Here is a 16,035-nt window from a genome sequence, read left to right as displayed (position 1 = left end):
GGGGCTGGGGGAGAATGCGTTGTGGGATGTGAGATTTGAATCTTTGTCCAGTTTTATTGGAATGCTGTCATGCTCATTCATTTATTGACTGACTATGGCTGTCACTGCAGCAAGAGTTGAGTGTGACAGGCAGTAGGACCTCCAAGTCCTAAAATAGCCATGCTGCCCTTTCATGAACTTCGCCTGCCTCACCTTTATGGAATGTATAAAAGTTGGTGGGCAGAGGGAAAAATAACATTAATGTATCTGAAAGGACTGAGTATCTGAACATGAAAATGCATCTCTGACAGACCTGGAGCAGTACTGTCTGCTGCTAAGGTTTCCATTAAAGATGCAAGAAAAATTTCCTCGCGCTTTCTGTCTGCCTGATTGTGGCAGCCAAGATTGAATTGAGGAATACAGGGAAAAAATGGGAGTTTTTACAGGAATAGGCTTGTAAATACTGAAAAACCTGTTTACCCCCAAAAAACCTAAAATTTGAGTTTCTGTGGAAGTGTTGGGAAATGTCCCTTGCCACCCCCACCTGGTTAGTTACCCTTGTAAAAGCTTAAAGGTTAAAACTAATGAAAAGCCAGTGACTTTTGGGTCCAGTTGGACATGTGAGTCCAGTGATTTAGCAATCTGGACTTTGCCCTGGTGACTTGAAAGTCCATAATGTACAAAGCCTGAGGCAGATAACTAATCGGGTTATTAGTGCCCCCTGGTGATTGGAGAAAGCAAATTCAAATAGGTGTTGGAAACTGTAAACTTGACAGTTGTAAGCCTTGATTGCTGACTTTAAAATGTAGGAAGTACTGCACTTGACTAGTCTTTAAAAAAAAAACGGAAGAAGAGCCAGTCTCTGATCTAGGAGGCCACTTGCCCTCTGAAACATGCTAACGTGAATTCTCAGGCAGTGGTCAGTGCTGTGGAAACCAGGGTAACCTGATAAGTGGGAGAGGGTCTTGAGGTAACATCCAAGCTGAAATCCAGGTGGGGGCTAGCTAGCCTCCAAGGTCTGAAAGGGCAGATAAAAATAGCAGTGTGAGGGATGGGGGAGGGGTGCTAGTGGGACCGGGCCTGTCCTGCCCCAACTAATTTTGAAAATTTTCAGATCTACACTAGAGTCCCTACTTCCCTGCAATGTTCTTTTTCTTTCTTTCTTTTTTTTTTTTTTGAGGCAGAGTCCTGCTGTCACCCTGGCTAGAGTGCTGTGGGGTCAGCCTAGCTCACAGCAACCTCAAACTCCTGGGCTCAAGCGATCCTGCCTCAGCCTCCCAAGTAGCTGGGACTATAGGCGTGCGCCACCACGCCAGGCTAATTTTTTTTCTGTTTGTAGTAGCTCGGGTAATTTTTTTCTATTTTTTCAGTAAATACAGGGTCTTGCTCCTGCTCAGGCTGGTCCCAAACTCCTGAGCTCAAACGATCCTCCCACCTCGGCTGCCCAGAGTGCTAGGATTACAAGTGTGAGCCACCTCGCCCTGCCCAGGCTATATTCTATGATCATGGAGTTTGCAGAGAAGTTAAAGGTTATAATAATACTGTTGGTTTATTTTATCCCATCGAATTGCTCCAAAGTCCATCCATTTAGTCAATGCAGCAATGATACATCAGACCCCTGTGCATGTCAGCAGTTCAAAACTATGGGAACTTTTTTTTAAAAATAAAGACTGGGTAACACTCTGTTGCCCAGGCTGGGGTGCAGTGGCATCATCATAGCTCACTGCAGCCTTGAACTCCTGGGCTCAAGCAATCCTCCTGCCTCAGCTTCCAGAATAGCTGGCACTAAAAAGGCATGTGCAACCATGCCTGGCTAATTTTTTTGTGCTTTGTAGAGATGGGATCTTGCTGTGTTGCCCAGGCTAGTCTTGAACTCCCAGCCTCAAGCAATCCTGCCTCAGCCTCCTAAATTGCTGGGGTTACACTCTGAAGCCACAGCACCCAGCCAGGGCATGTTTTTGACTACCAGAACATTCCAGTTTATTTTGTGAGAGCCTGTAGATTGTGGATTTCTACTGTTAAACATAATTTCATATAATTGAGCCTGGAAATTGGCATTTAGATCTCTCCATACTCTGGGCTGTGAGAACCTCTGGAGTGCATGTGGTTTTAGCAGGAGTCAATGCAATTTAATGAGAAAAATGTCAAATACAAACCTAGGGCAAGATTGTTTCCAGAGTAATTAACTTGTTCAATAATGTTTCCCTCAATTACTTTCTCCCTCTGATGATATCCTTTACTTCTCCATTTGTTTATACACGCATTTCGATCTTTTCTGAGCTTAGAAGTAGAACAGGGAGTGTGAGTCACAAGTTAGAGAGAAAGGAAAATTGAGACATCAGGTGACTCACTTGGGAGTGGATATGCCAAAACCACAATTATTAGTCAAGAGTTAAAGTACAGTTGTTTTTTGTTTTGTTTATTTAGACATGGGGTTCTGCTCTGTTGCCCAGGCTGGAGTACAGTGGTGTGATCACAGCTCACTGCGGCCTCAAACTCCTGGGCTCAAGTGATCCTCCCACCTCAGCCTCCCAAACAGTTGAGACTACTGGTGCATAGTCCCGGCTAATATTTTTGTTCTTTGTAGAGATGAGGTTTTGCTTTTTTGCCCAGACTGGTCCTGAACTCCTGGACACAAGCGACCCTCCAGCTGCAGCCTCCCGTAGTGCTGGGATTACAAGTGAGAGCCACTGTTCTTGGCCTACTATTTTTAATAATAGCACAGTAGAGTTACTAGACATCATTCAGTCTGAGTTTCTAACATTCATGTAGATACTAGAAGTCTAGTCATGTACTTGGAGATTTTCCTTATAGGTAAAGACAGCAGATAAGTCTTAGTTTATTATCAAATGCAGCTTGTGGGGCCGGGCGAGGTGGCCCAAGCCTGTAACCCCTGCACTTTGCGAGGCTGAAGTAGGAGGATCTGCCTTGAGCCCACAAATTGGAGGTTGCAGTGAGCTATGAATGTGCCACTGCACTCCAGACTGGACAACAGAGCAAGACCCCATCTCTTAAAAAAATGCAGCTTGCACATGGAGGCATCTAAAGCGTAGGGCTATAAAATTATTCTATCATTCCCTGAGCAGTTGGTAGAAATTTGGCAAATCACAGAGAAAGTTGGTATTTTCTGGGTGTCTATTCAAAACAGAACTATACATGCAATTTCCTTTTCCTTGAGTACATTAATTTGGGAGTTTTTCTTAAGAACTACCAATTTGTCACGTACATCAAATACCCAAGCTAATATTCAACCTGGGGGAAAAAACTGGGGAGTTAAAGGGGAAAATTACCACACATGCAATTTAAAAAAAAAACAAATACTTCTTTTGACTACGTTACTGAGGTGCAATAATGTGTATCAACAGATGGCGAGTATAGAATTGGAAGTTAAGTAAACTCAAATCCCATGGAGGCACTATAATCTTCCTATGATGTTCCTGGCACCCCATCCTGCCATCATATTAGCTTGAGGGGTGTCCACAGGGACAGATTTTGTCAGCTGGAACACAGGCTGGGTGTCAGAACCCTTGGTGACTGCCATAGCATGACAATAATACCAACTGCTGCCATCTATTAAAAGTAAAAGTGACTGAGCTAGAATTTGGTTAAGTAATGTGCAACCTGTCTTGCTCTGCTCCATAGACAAGAGGGGAGGAGGACTGGGTGTGAGTGAGAACAGCAGAGGTTTTAGTGTAGGGGAGGAAAGATTGTTTTCCTTACCCATTTTGTTTTAGATCCCTATAACAAAAGACAACAAAAGAAAAGCGTACAAAAAACTTTGTTTAATATAAGTTTTATGTGACACAGGGGCCTTCATAAGGAAATGAAGACCCAAAGAGATGCATTTTTATGCTTATGTTCGATGAAGAACAGACATGCAGAAGTTTGATTGGACAGAGGGGGTATGATCTAATGGTAAACTAGATAAACTTAGCAAGGTCTGTTTGTTAACGTGTTAATGTTCTTCTCTGTGTCCCTGTGTCCTCAAAGATGAGGATATTTCTTTCCTCTGGGTACATGGAGGTGCCCCTCCAATGAGAGTCTTATGACCTGCTTCAGGGGAGAAGAGTGAGGAAAAATAAAATTCCTGCTTCTGCTGTTTTCTCAAATGCCAAGGTACCATATTTTGGAGTAGCATGTCCTGAACACCATCGTTAGCATCCCAAGTACAACACGGAGGCTTATTTTTCTAAGGTATTTACTAACCCCTATCTATGTAAATGGTGTGTGTGAGTTGTGCAAAACTTCCAGCTACTGGTTAGTTTCCCCTATCAATAGTCTAATAATTTTGCTGAATATTTTGGGGTTTTTTTGATTTTTTTTTTTTTTTTTTTTTTTTTTTTTTTTGAGGCAGAGTCTCACTCTTGCCCGGGCTAGAGTGCCATGGCATCAGCCTAGCTCACAGCAACCTCAAACTCCTGGGCTCAAGTGATCCTCCTGCCTCAGCCTCCCGAGTAGCTGGGACTACAGATGTGCTATACCACACCCAGCTAATTTTTTCTATTTTTAGTAGAGACTGGCTCTCACTCTTGCTCAGGCTGGTCTTAAACTGCTGAGCTCAAGAGATCCACCCGCCCCGGCCTCTCAGAGTGCTAGGATCACAGGCGTGAGCCACCCACCGTGCACAGCCATAATAGAATTCTATACAAAGCCCTTCATAACTGGGCACTTGCCTCTTGTTCAGCCTTACCTGCCCCTCCCTCTCATCCACCCTCACTGCCAGGTGAAACGCAGATGCCATGGTCTTGAACCTTTGCGAGCTCTTTGCTCTCCTGAAAAGCCCTTCTTGTTCATTTCTACCATCCTTCAAGACTGTTTCACTTCCTCTTGTCTTGGAAGAGTTTACAGATTCCTCCAGCCATCCTACCCACCCTCACACAGGAATGAGGAGAGCCCTCTTCTCCTTCACTGAAATCACTGAATTCCTTGTCTTTTTGTCATTATTATTCCTGAAAGGAAGCATAGGGTTTGCCAGTCTTCCTTCTTATGCCAACATATAGCATAGCAGGCATTCAGTAAGTATTTGCTGACGAAATAATGAGTATTCACTGGTCCCTGAAATCCTTTGGGCCACATTTCTCCCTGGATTGCTCCTGTTTTTTTCCAAATACAGTCACTAAATTTGGATAAAGTGGATAATCAGGTAGACAGGAATGTTTTGGTCTGAAGAACAGCAGTATCTTCTATCTGAAGTGCTCTCCACACAAGCCATTAGTCCTGGTAGTCACTAATGGAGTTAAAGGTTAAGGTCCCAAATCTCGGAGTAATGCAAAATGCTTCTTCTCTTCCTCCTTAACTGTAAAATGATTATTTTTCAAAGCACTTAATGTCTGTAAATGGTCAGCTCTCCTTAGTGTCTAAAGTCAATTGTAATGCTCTTTGCATTGGCTACTGCATGGCAGATTTTTTTTATCCTACCTTGAACTCCAAAGGTATGTCAAAGGTGAGACTACACAGTGGGAGATGTAGCATTTTGCTGAATCTTGAAGGATGTGGCATCCTTGTCTCCTCTCCGACCATACTTCAGAGTTACCTGGTATGATTTTTAAAAATACAGGTGGAATTTTTTGCAATCTGCATTATAGAGGAGTTTCTACAGGTCAAATCAGAAACTAAAGAGTCTGAGATTTTACCCTATTTGCAAGCTAACAAGTTAGCTTATCACAATTTCACATGCATGTTCTAATGGAAGACACAAGACCTCTAGGTCTAACATATAGATGGTTGATTACAGCAAAAACACCAGTCAGAGCAACATCTTGCATTGGTTCCCCACACCCAGTCCCCCAAGGGTGACCTCGTGAGGACTAGATGCTACTGCACATGCAGTGGGAGTATCACAGGAGAGAAAACCCCAAATCAGGAGACTTTGAGCTGTTGTACAGCTGCTGTAATCTGCTCCGCGAACAAACACAAAATGACACCCTCCCACAATATATGCTTTCCCTGTAGCTTTCTCATGCTTTGCGTTCCCAGGCCTGTAGCAGTCAATGACCAGAACATTACAATCTTTCTGTTTAACTAACCCTTTTACCTTTTGAGTTGTCTCCTAGAAACAGCAGACTCTTTGCAGGATAACAATGCCAAGATTCACCATCCATCACCAACCTGTGACTTCTGAATTAGACCTCCTGCACATGTTGCTTTCAACACAACCTGCCCCGACACACATAGCCACCTTCATGAACTCCTTATAAAAATCCCTGCCCTCCATTGGTTGGGGAGACGGATTTAATGCATTTCTCCTGTCTCCTTGGTAATGTCATCTGTAATAAATTACCTTCCTTCCCTGGCAATCCTCCTTGTCTCAGTAATTAGCTTTCTGTGCAGCAAGCAATCGGACTCAAGCCACCCACCCCCTTGTGGGTTTGGTAACACTACTAGCGCATCTGCCCACGCAGGAGCATTACTCTGGAATGTAAACAAGTCTCTGGTGGGAAGGAGGAAGATAACTCTAGGTTCTTTACCTTGAGACCTCTCTTACATCTCCAAATCTCTTTGGAGGGATACACGAGCTTCCAAGGCTGTTTGTTATTCAAATATGTCCTTTGCTCAGAAGGCCCTGGCCATGCAGGAACTTGAGAGATTCATAGATAATTGTCTCTTGACACTACAAATCAATAAGAAAAAGACCAGCAACCTATAGAAAAATGGGCAAGGGGTATAACCAGAGTTCACAGAAAAGGAACTAAAATGGTTGTTAAATATATGAAAAGATAACTCAGCCTTACTTATAGTACAAGAGATACAAGTTAACATTGCACTTTGATACCATTTCTCACCTATTAAATTGGCAGAGAAAACATTTTGCTACCCCTCTGTTGCAGAGGCTGCAGAGAAACAAGTACTACCAGATACAACTTGTCACCAATGCATATAACTGTTGACACAGCTCTTCCATTTCTGGGAATCTGTTCTACAGATATCAACCCTGCAAATGAATTGATGTGTGCAGAAATTTATCCTTTAAAGTATTGTTTGTGATAGCAAAAGATTGGAGATAAGTGTTTATCAACAGAGGGCTGTTTGAATAAATTATAGTAGTACATAGATTGAAATAATCTGTACGTTGAAATGTGGAATCATGAGAATGAAGAACTCTTTACTGCAACGCAATGATGAAAAATATATTCATGAAGGTATATTTTTCTGCGAAAAAGCAAGGTGCAGAGTAGTATGTTTAAACAAAAAAGAACTGATTTGCTAACCTATGCATTGACTGTCTCTAGAAGGGTACAGAGAGAAGGAAACTAGAAACATCACAGGCTCATTCTAAAAAAAAAAAGAAACTAGAGACAGTCTAGAAGGGAGACTTTTCACTGTGTACTTTCCACAATTTTTTTAAGATAAATATTATAGAAGAAACTTTTACAATTTTTGAATTAACTCCATTTTTAAAAGTGCCAAGCCCCACACCACACCTAGTGAATCAGAATATCCAACATTTTAAAAGCCCTTCTGTTTTTTGACACTGTCAACAAAAAAGAAAAAGGAAAAAAAGCCCCTCTGGGATTTTGGCTGCCTACTGGGGGTTAAGGAACTGCTATTGTAAACTGGAACCATTGGAAAGGAAATGAGCTCATTAGATAACTGAATGGAAAACAGCCAACATGGCTGGCTTGTAGTTACTGTCCTCTTGCTAAAGCAAAATTACATACAGCAGAGTGGAAAGGAGTCTTACAAGTCAACTAAAGCTCCTACCCAATGCTCAGGACCCTTGACTTCATCCCTCTTGACCAAGGTGCCCTGAATGCCCTGCAGCTCTCCAGGTGTCGCTTGGCCTCATTTTCCACGTACTATATTAATGCAACGATATTTTAATGCAGCCCTCACTTACATTTGCTTTTTTGGAGTAATAATATCACCCACGTGACTCATTGAATTTCTGCCAGATAAAGTTCCTGTCTTTCTTCCTGATTGTTGCTGAAACTGAGCCTGCCCCACACATACACTGGTACAGCTGGATTTTGGACTCACACACAGGAACTTACACTGTGACACCTTTTCCTCACTTTGCATACCAGATGTTTCAGCATCTCATTTGTGCTGTAGATATTTTCCTTCCTAATTCCTTTTTGTTTTTTTGAAATTCCATTTTAGATCTGCTAAAACAAATGAAAGATGGTACCCTTTGTATTAATCTGGCAGACTTATAATAAAAAAGTCATTATTTCAATTTCTGGGAGAAGGCATGTGGAATGAGTACTGTGCAGTGGTGATATTAGAAATCTGAGTCCTAATAAAAGCCCCACCATTTACTAGCTGTGAGAACTGCTGCATCTTAACCTCTCTAAGCCTCAATATCTTCATCTAGAAAACAGATACCAATATTTACCTTGTGGTTGTTTCAGTAAGTAGAGGCTGTCATAAGAGTGCCTTTACTATGAGCAATTCTTAGAATACTGGCCTCTACTGTGAATCAGTGCAAAATACAGGACGCCTGTTTTAATATGTGTAGCCCTGAAGAAATATATCAAGAATATGTTTGAAGGCTAGGCGAGGTGGCTCACGCCTGTAATCCTAGCACTCTGGGAGGCCAAGGCAGGAGGATCACTCGAGGTCAGGAGTTTGAGACCAGCCTGAGCAACAGCGAGACCCTGTCTCTACTAAAAATAGAAAGAAATTAGCTTGACAACTAAAAATATATATAGAAAAAATTAGCCGGGCATGGTGGCACATGCCTGTAGTCCCAGATACTTGGGAGGCTGAGGCAGAAGGGCTCAAGCAATCCTGCCTCAGCCTCCCAAAGTGCTGGGATTACAGGCATGAGCCACCACGCCCAGCCATTTATCAGAAATTTAAAGTTAATTGGGCATCCTGTATTTTACCTGGCAACCCTAACCAGGCATGCTTCCACTTCGCAGCCTTTGCATTGGTGTTCCTCTGCTCAAATGCTCTTCCTAGATAGCCACGTGGCTCACTCTCTGACCACCTATAAGTCTCTGCTCAGATATCATCTATCTATAGCAAGAGGCTATTGATACCACATCTAAATGTACACTTGCACCATGGTGTGCCCTCTTCTTATTTGCTTTATTTTTCTCTATGACACTTATTATATCTAACATGCTATGTATTTTACTTATCATCTATCTCTACCTCAACCCCATGCACACTCAAAAAGAGCTGGGTTGGCTCTGTTTTGATTTGCTCACTGCTATGTCCTCAGTGTTTAGAACAGTTCCTGGCACTTAGTAGTAGGTGTTTGTGATGGTTAATTTTATGTGTCAACTTGACTGCACCATAGGGTGCCCAGATTCAATGCTATTTCTGGATGTGTCTGTGAGAGTGTTTCCAGATGAGGTCGGCGTTTGAATCAGTAGAACAAAAAGGTAGAGGAAAGAGGAAAGCACCCCTATTGCTTCCTGCCTGCCTGCTTGAGCCGAGACATTGGTCTTCTGCACTTGGTCTGGGATTTGCACCCAGACCCTGGGTTCTCAGGCCTTTGGACTCGGACTGAATTCCACCACCAGCTTTTCTGGGTCTCCAGCTTCCAGGTAACAGATCATGGCACTTCTTGTCTTCCATGACTATGTGAGCCAATTCTTCATACTAAATCTCTTCATATATTGGTTCTGTTTCTCTGCTCAACCTTTACTAATACAGTGCTCACTCAATACATGTTTGTCATAGGATTAAAAGAATGATGAGAGACAAGGTGCTACATATACTTCTTTTAAAAAAATTCATAACGTAGCTTAAATAGTCAGATTTCATGATTGTAGCAAAAAACAGCAGTCCCTTGCCCCACCCCATTCCTCCCAGGCTTTTTCTACTCTCTGGAGTTACCACTTTCTGCTCATTTACTATTTCCTCTTCTTTTACTCCTTGTTTCTAAATAAGTTTCAACTATTATTTCTTGACGTTTCAATTACAGAGCTTCAGCGTTTAGTATTGTCTTTGGACTTTCTCTATGAGGATTGAGCTTTCTTGCTGCTCCAACCCCCATTTCTTCTCTCCCCTGTCACTTCTCCGTCCCCAGCTCCCAATATAGTTATCTCAGAATTTAAATTAATAATTATGATATTACTGTGTAACTTTTCCGTTTGAGCCATGTAGTACAATTTTTAACTTTGAACTAGTTTTTAATTTTTGCTAGAGTTAATAGCTCTCATTTTTTCTACTTCCTGGTTTTCTATGTACTCATCACTGAATGATCCCCTGAGCCTGAGGCAAGAAATGTCCATTTCCTCTCAAATCTTGAAGTGCTTCAGGAATCTGTTAGATCTGCTTTTTATTTTCTCTGGGGGCTCCATCATGGAGCCCTCTGCCATCCTGCTCCAGTCTGCACTGGCGTCCACACCTGCTGCCCTGCGCTCATCCGGAGACTTCTCTCCCCCTCGCCCTGGGAGGCCCCTTCACCGCTCACCTTAATCCCATATTCTCTCTTTCCATCTTAGTGAAGCATCTCTCTAATGGCTTATTGAGAGGTTACCATTTTTTTTTTAAGATTTTTCTTGTATAACATATCCTTATTGTCTCCTTACAATTATTGATTAGTGGCCAAATATGGAATTCTAGATTAGGAACACTCATCTGTCAGATTTTTGAGCGCCTTGCTCCATTGTCTTCCAGCTTCCAGTGTTGCTGTTGAGAAGTCTGATGTTATTCTAATTGTCAATTCTTTGCATATGACTTGCTTTTTGCCCTCTCTGGAAGCTTTTAGGATCTTCTCTTTGTTTCTGATGTCCTAAAATTTCATAATGTTGTGCCTTGGTATGTGTCTTTTAAATTTCCTGTGATAGAAACTTGGTCAGTCATTTCAGTTTGGAAACATGTTTTTCGTTTCTTGGAAATATTCTTGAAAAAAAATTTTTTTTCTGGTATTTTCCTTCCATCTTTACAGTTCTCACTTTCTGGATTTAGTGTTAGTCAGATGTCAGGTCTCCCCGATCAACTTCTCATGGGTAAAATTCAGCATATCTGGCATCATACAAGTATCAGTGCCAGCATGGAAGCCAGTCTATGTGGCATCATACAGGTATCAGTGCCACCATCAAGCCAGTCTATGTACAAGGCATCAGAAGGCTAACGGATGATGCAGCACATGTCAATACCTCTCTGCTTCTATTTCATGAATTGAACAGGAAGACATCACCTTGTTAGTGTGTGGCTATGTGTGAGGGTCTGCAGGTTATACTGGGGAGTGTTGCAAAAAAAGTACACATGGAAGCTTCTGGAAAGGAAAATCAGAATACCTTCCTCATATTTAGACCATGTTTTGTAGATTGAAACACACTCTTACATAATTTATAGCACATAACATGGGTCAGAATCTCAAAAGAGCTTCTTTGCATGCATCCATAGAGTCGTGAGCCTGGACCTAGGCAAACTGGGAGACTTGAATCATAAAATTACCAGTCCTGGAGAAGGTAATCTGTTCCCCACATTAAAAAGACAATTTTCTTACTGATTGCATTTTTGCCTTGAGAATATGTCTACATTCCTATTCCTTGGTGCTTTCTGCACTGTTACCATAGGCACCGGTGCATTCTGCCCTGCACATACACCTCATGTATTGTTGTGCAAGGCAGCAAGGCACAGAAGGAGGCTGTGTGTTATTATAGAACAACATGATGCATTGTTAGGCACAAAGCCCGAATCCTGTTACCCACCCCATATGGGAGTTATTACACAGTGACATTTCTCTGCAGTGTCCTGTAATATTAGACTTTCCTTTTCTTACTTAGATTTCTTTAAAACATTTCCCTTGTGTATAAATAACTCCTTAAAAAATCTGAAAGTGCTATCCTACCAGGTTGTAGCAGCAGGTTAGCATAAAAAAAAAGAAAGCTTTAATTCTACCCCCATTATTTTGTTATTCATTTATTTAATAGCAACCTAGACTTTAATCTGAATATAGCACCAGGTTCTGGGGGCGCTGCGGGAGTCCGAAATCAATAGTGATGTCATGAAATTGCCATTTTAAATGCACTTACCCTAGCTGCTGACTCTCCTTCCACATTTCCACTCCTTGGGCAAACTACAAGTTTCTTAACAGCCAACTTTTAATTAGCATGCATGCACACTCTCTCTCTTTCCCAATAATCTAACCTAAACTATAAGAGAAAAATCTTGCCTTGCATTATTCTGACTCCAGTACAGTGCTTTCTAAACTACCTGTGGTAAAGAACTGGTTTTCTTTACATTTCCAGTCTGTTCTGAACTGGTAACTTTGATAAAATGCAATAAACATGAATTATTAATACTAAAAATGTAAGTTAGGAAAAAAAACATACAAAATACAGTTCCAAACTTTGTTTTAATTATTAGATTAGATTTCATTTTTAGATTCAATAAACAAAATTATTCTGTCAACTTGCCCTAAAAGTTTCTAAATGTTTATTCTGAATCTCTGCCCCAGAGTGGGCCATGTATAGAATTAAGTATGCTTTAATCAGTACTGGCCTGAACTTTACCTAGTTTGAATTCTGAACCTTGCAATCCAATCATTTTGCCACCTGCCCCTATTCAAAAATTTGCAAAACTTTGGCTTGACTTTCAAAAACTTCCACAATGTGCCCCAAATAAACTTTTCAAAAATCCACATTATCGAGTATAATTTATATGCAATAAACTACATCTATTTATTTATTTTTAAATTTTTAAAAATTTTTTAGAGACAGGATCTCACTCTGTTGCCTGGGATGCAGTGCAGCAGCACGATCATAGCTCACTGTAACCTTGAACTCCTGGGCTCAAGTGATCCTCCTGCCTTAGCCTTTCTAGTAGCTAGGACTATAGGAGTGCACCATCATGACTGGCTAATTTTTTTTTTTATTAGAGATGGGGTCTCACTATGTTGCTCAGGCTGGCCTCGAACTGGTCTCAAGTGGTCCTTCTGCCTCAGTTTCCCAAAGTGTTGGGATTACAGGTGTGAGCCACAGTACCCAGACAATTTTTTCCTTTACATTGCAGTGTAGTATTCCAGTTGAATCCTGTTGATGTTTCTAGCTTTTGTGAATAAAATTGCTATGAACATTTGTGTATTAAATCTTTGAATGGACATATATTTCATTTCTCTTGGGTAAATACCTAGGAGTAGCATGGGTGTGCTGTATGATAGGTGTATGTATAACTCCAAACCCTCTTTTCCAACTCTGTTTCCCACTGTTCTTCTTACCCACCTTAATTTCTCAAGTTTGGAAAGGGTCAGCATATAGGATGTTTGAGAAAAGGAAATGGGTATTTACTTGCAGAGACGAAAGCTAAAGATGGTTACAATAGCTCTGTTGGGCCAAGTGTATATGAAAAAAGACTATGAACTTGTCTTATGTGATGTGAGCTGTTACTAAAAGGGTGCCAAGATATCCCGGTTCTCTGTACCCCAAAATAGCGCCCCCGTTGACCTGTTTGCATGCCTAAAATTCCATCATTACATATCCATTCCTATCTAGGTACTGAGTATCAACAATTGGCAATATCACAAAAAGAGAGACAACTAGGTATTCATTACGTACTTCCTGTTGGAAGAACACACCACTACCTATGAAATGGCCTTGTGAAAAAGATCAATGCTAAGACTAATTGGCATCCAAATATCAAATTACAGTAACAATAGGGACAGAGCAACTACATGACAGTGATGCCATAGCCGAAGTCCTGACTCCAGGGAATTCTAAAAAACAAACAAGCTGCTTTTTTTTTTGTTTTTAACAAACAAATTAAAATAGAAGCAAATGATAGACTAAGAGACTTAAAAGATCAACCAATCACAACGTATGGACCTTATTTGGGTCCTGATTAAAATGAATGTAAAAGAAATTATGACATTGATGGGTATTAATTTTTTAGAGTCTGAATCTTTTAGAGACGATTATGTCTTGAGATTTGTTTTAAAACAATATAGAAAGGAGAAGTGAATGGTGAGACAGATGAAATTAGATTGGCTCTGAGTCGATAATCACTGCAGCAGGAGAATGGAGACACAGGGGTTCATTATATTACTGAAATTTTCCATAATTAGAAAAATAAAAATTAAAAACAATAAAAAAGACTGCCTCTGGGCCAAGTCTTCTGGGCTCCAAAGGGCCTTTCTAAAAATGTTAGCACCCCCAGCAGGTTAATATATTAACAAATGATTAACCGTTAACATTTTGGTCTGTGATGGTTCCCAATGGCTTAAGTGAAATGCCTGCCTTCCACAGCCCACCCCCTCCAGCTTCACCACCGCCCCCCTGCCCACCGAGAGCCCCAGGCAGACTCCAACACACCCTTCAATTTGCCCACCTGTCCCCTTCTGCTGGTGCCATTTCACCTCCTGGAATGCCCCTCATCCATCCTCCACCTGGCCGCACTCACCCCACCCTTGGTGCACACCTGAGAGCTTTGATTCAACCGCTCTTTCTATATACCCTGCACCTTGTGTTAAATTTTAATGGCGTATTCTGGGTTTTCTCCAGCTCAAATTAAGACGAACGTTTTTGGCAGCTTAACTATTTGGGTTACTCTATTCCGTCTACTTTACTCTCAGTCACGGCTGGACAACCTTCATTTAAAGCCACCGCTAAAGCCTGGCCTTTGGCCAGAGTTAAGCATCCCACACTCAGGTTTGACGGGCTGCAGGGCTGCAAACTCCAGTTGCCCCGGGTGCCAACAGGCCGTGCAGCTCAGGGAGGCAGGCAGGGGAGAGACTGGCGCCCAGGAGAGCACATGCTCCCCACCCAGCTCCGGGGACTGCGGTCCCGAGCCGGGTGAGGGCCCAACGTTGCCAGGTCTTCTGATTTTTCCAGAAAAGCTAGGAATCTTCTCTTGCATGGGCTCCTTCCAAAGCCCAAATGTTTTTGTAAAATTTGCAAAAGTAAGATACTGTATCTGTAATCAGTCAAGACTTGCTATGCCTTTCTACTTTGATTTCCTCTCTGTCACTCTCCTCTCTGATCCAGTGGCACTGAAGTTGCTACAGGCATTTTTGGAATCCAACTAAAGGGAAGCTGAGTTGCGGTGCATTCAGTTTGTGTTTAGTAGGATCTATTTACATGGTTCGCAGTCATTTGCATGTATGATTAAGTTAGTACTAGCCATGCTGGCATAGGAATCACTGACAAATTCTCGCAACACCCACTATGACAATTCTCCCAGGATTTGGGCAGGGTTGGTGTGCTGTAATCCCAGCTACTCAGGAGGATCGCTTGTTTTGTTTTGTTTGTTTGTTGTTGGTGTAGGGTCACATCTCCTGGGAAACATACAATGAACACACACAGGCTTTTGGGGGTGACTTGAGGCTTGGATCAGCGTGTGGATCCCCTGGAGAGAACTCCAAGAATCACTGTTCAGAGGCACATCTGCAGTTTTCTGTCTGAGGGCCGGGTGCCCCTCCAAGTGCTGTGGCCAGAGACCCCGGCCTTTGTCTCCCCCGCGGGCGTCCGCGCTCGCCGCCAGGACCCGCCCTGCGCCGCCCGCTCCCTCGCCTGCCCGCCGCCCGCACCGCCAGGGCTGCCGGCTCGGCTCGCCCGCACCGCGGCCTCCGGGTTCGAGACTTGCGGCTGGAAGGCGCCTCCATTTTCCTAGTCTTTCCTCCACTGCATTTTCTAACTTCCTAACAGAATGTACTCGAATGCATCCAAATTAAAAAAAAAAAAAAAAAGAAAAAAAAGCAACTCATCAGCTTTGTCCATATCCTCCTCCCCCTCCCTGCTTTCCGGGCATTCTGACAAGGAGCATTTCCTGGTGACGGAATGGGGGCCACCGCAGTCGCAGCTGTCAGAAGCCGGACGGCCGCTCGCTGGGGCCTGGGAAAACGAAAACGAGCTGAAGACGATTTGCGGTCCCGCAGCGCGAGCCCTGGGCCCGGCCCTCGCTGTCCCCGCGCGCAGGGCGGGAGGTGTCGCCCGGAGGGGGCGGTGGCTCTGCGAGGTATTAAAGCGGCACTATGTCTATACTGGGAGCGGTTCAGGCAAAGGAAAAAGAGAAAAAACACAAAACAAACAAGCAAACAAAAACCAGGAGAAAACAACCATAAAGAGCAGCTTTTCGGTGCAGCCAGGTTTCCTTCAGAGCCGGGAGAATTAGGCAGACATTGGTACAGGTGTAGTCTGGGGAAGTGCCCAAACTTGG

General features: G+C 42.6%; 1 long non-coding RNA gene and 1 other non-coding gene across 2 annotated transcripts; both read left to right on the top strand.

Moving 5' to 3' along the window:
- Positions 1 to 275: 275 nt before the first annotated feature.
- LOC123649568 lies at positions 276 to 404 on the top strand. Its single transcript, XR_006739068.1, has one exon. It is a non-coding gene; the product is annotated as a small nucleolar RNA SNORA31 (small nucleolar RNA).
- Positions 405 to 2,540: 2,136 nt separating this feature from the next.
- LOC123649267 lies at positions 2,541 to 6,275 on the top strand. Its single transcript, XR_006738951.1, has 2 exons — positions 2,541 to 4,173; positions 6,033 to 6,275. It is a non-coding gene; the product is annotated as an uncharacterized LOC123649267 (long non-coding RNA).
- The last annotated feature ends 9,760 nt before the right edge of the window (positions 6,276 to 16,035 follow it).

This window comes from Lemur catta, chromosome 13 (genome assembly GCF_020740605.2).
Source record: "Lemur catta isolate mLemCat1 chromosome 13, mLemCat1.pri, whole genome shotgun sequence".
Taxonomy (NCBI): domain Eukaryota; kingdom Metazoa; phylum Chordata; class Mammalia; order Primates; family Lemuridae; genus Lemur; species Lemur catta.
Note: the sequence above shows the minus strand (reverse complement) of the source record. Positions and strands in the feature narration are given on the sequence as shown.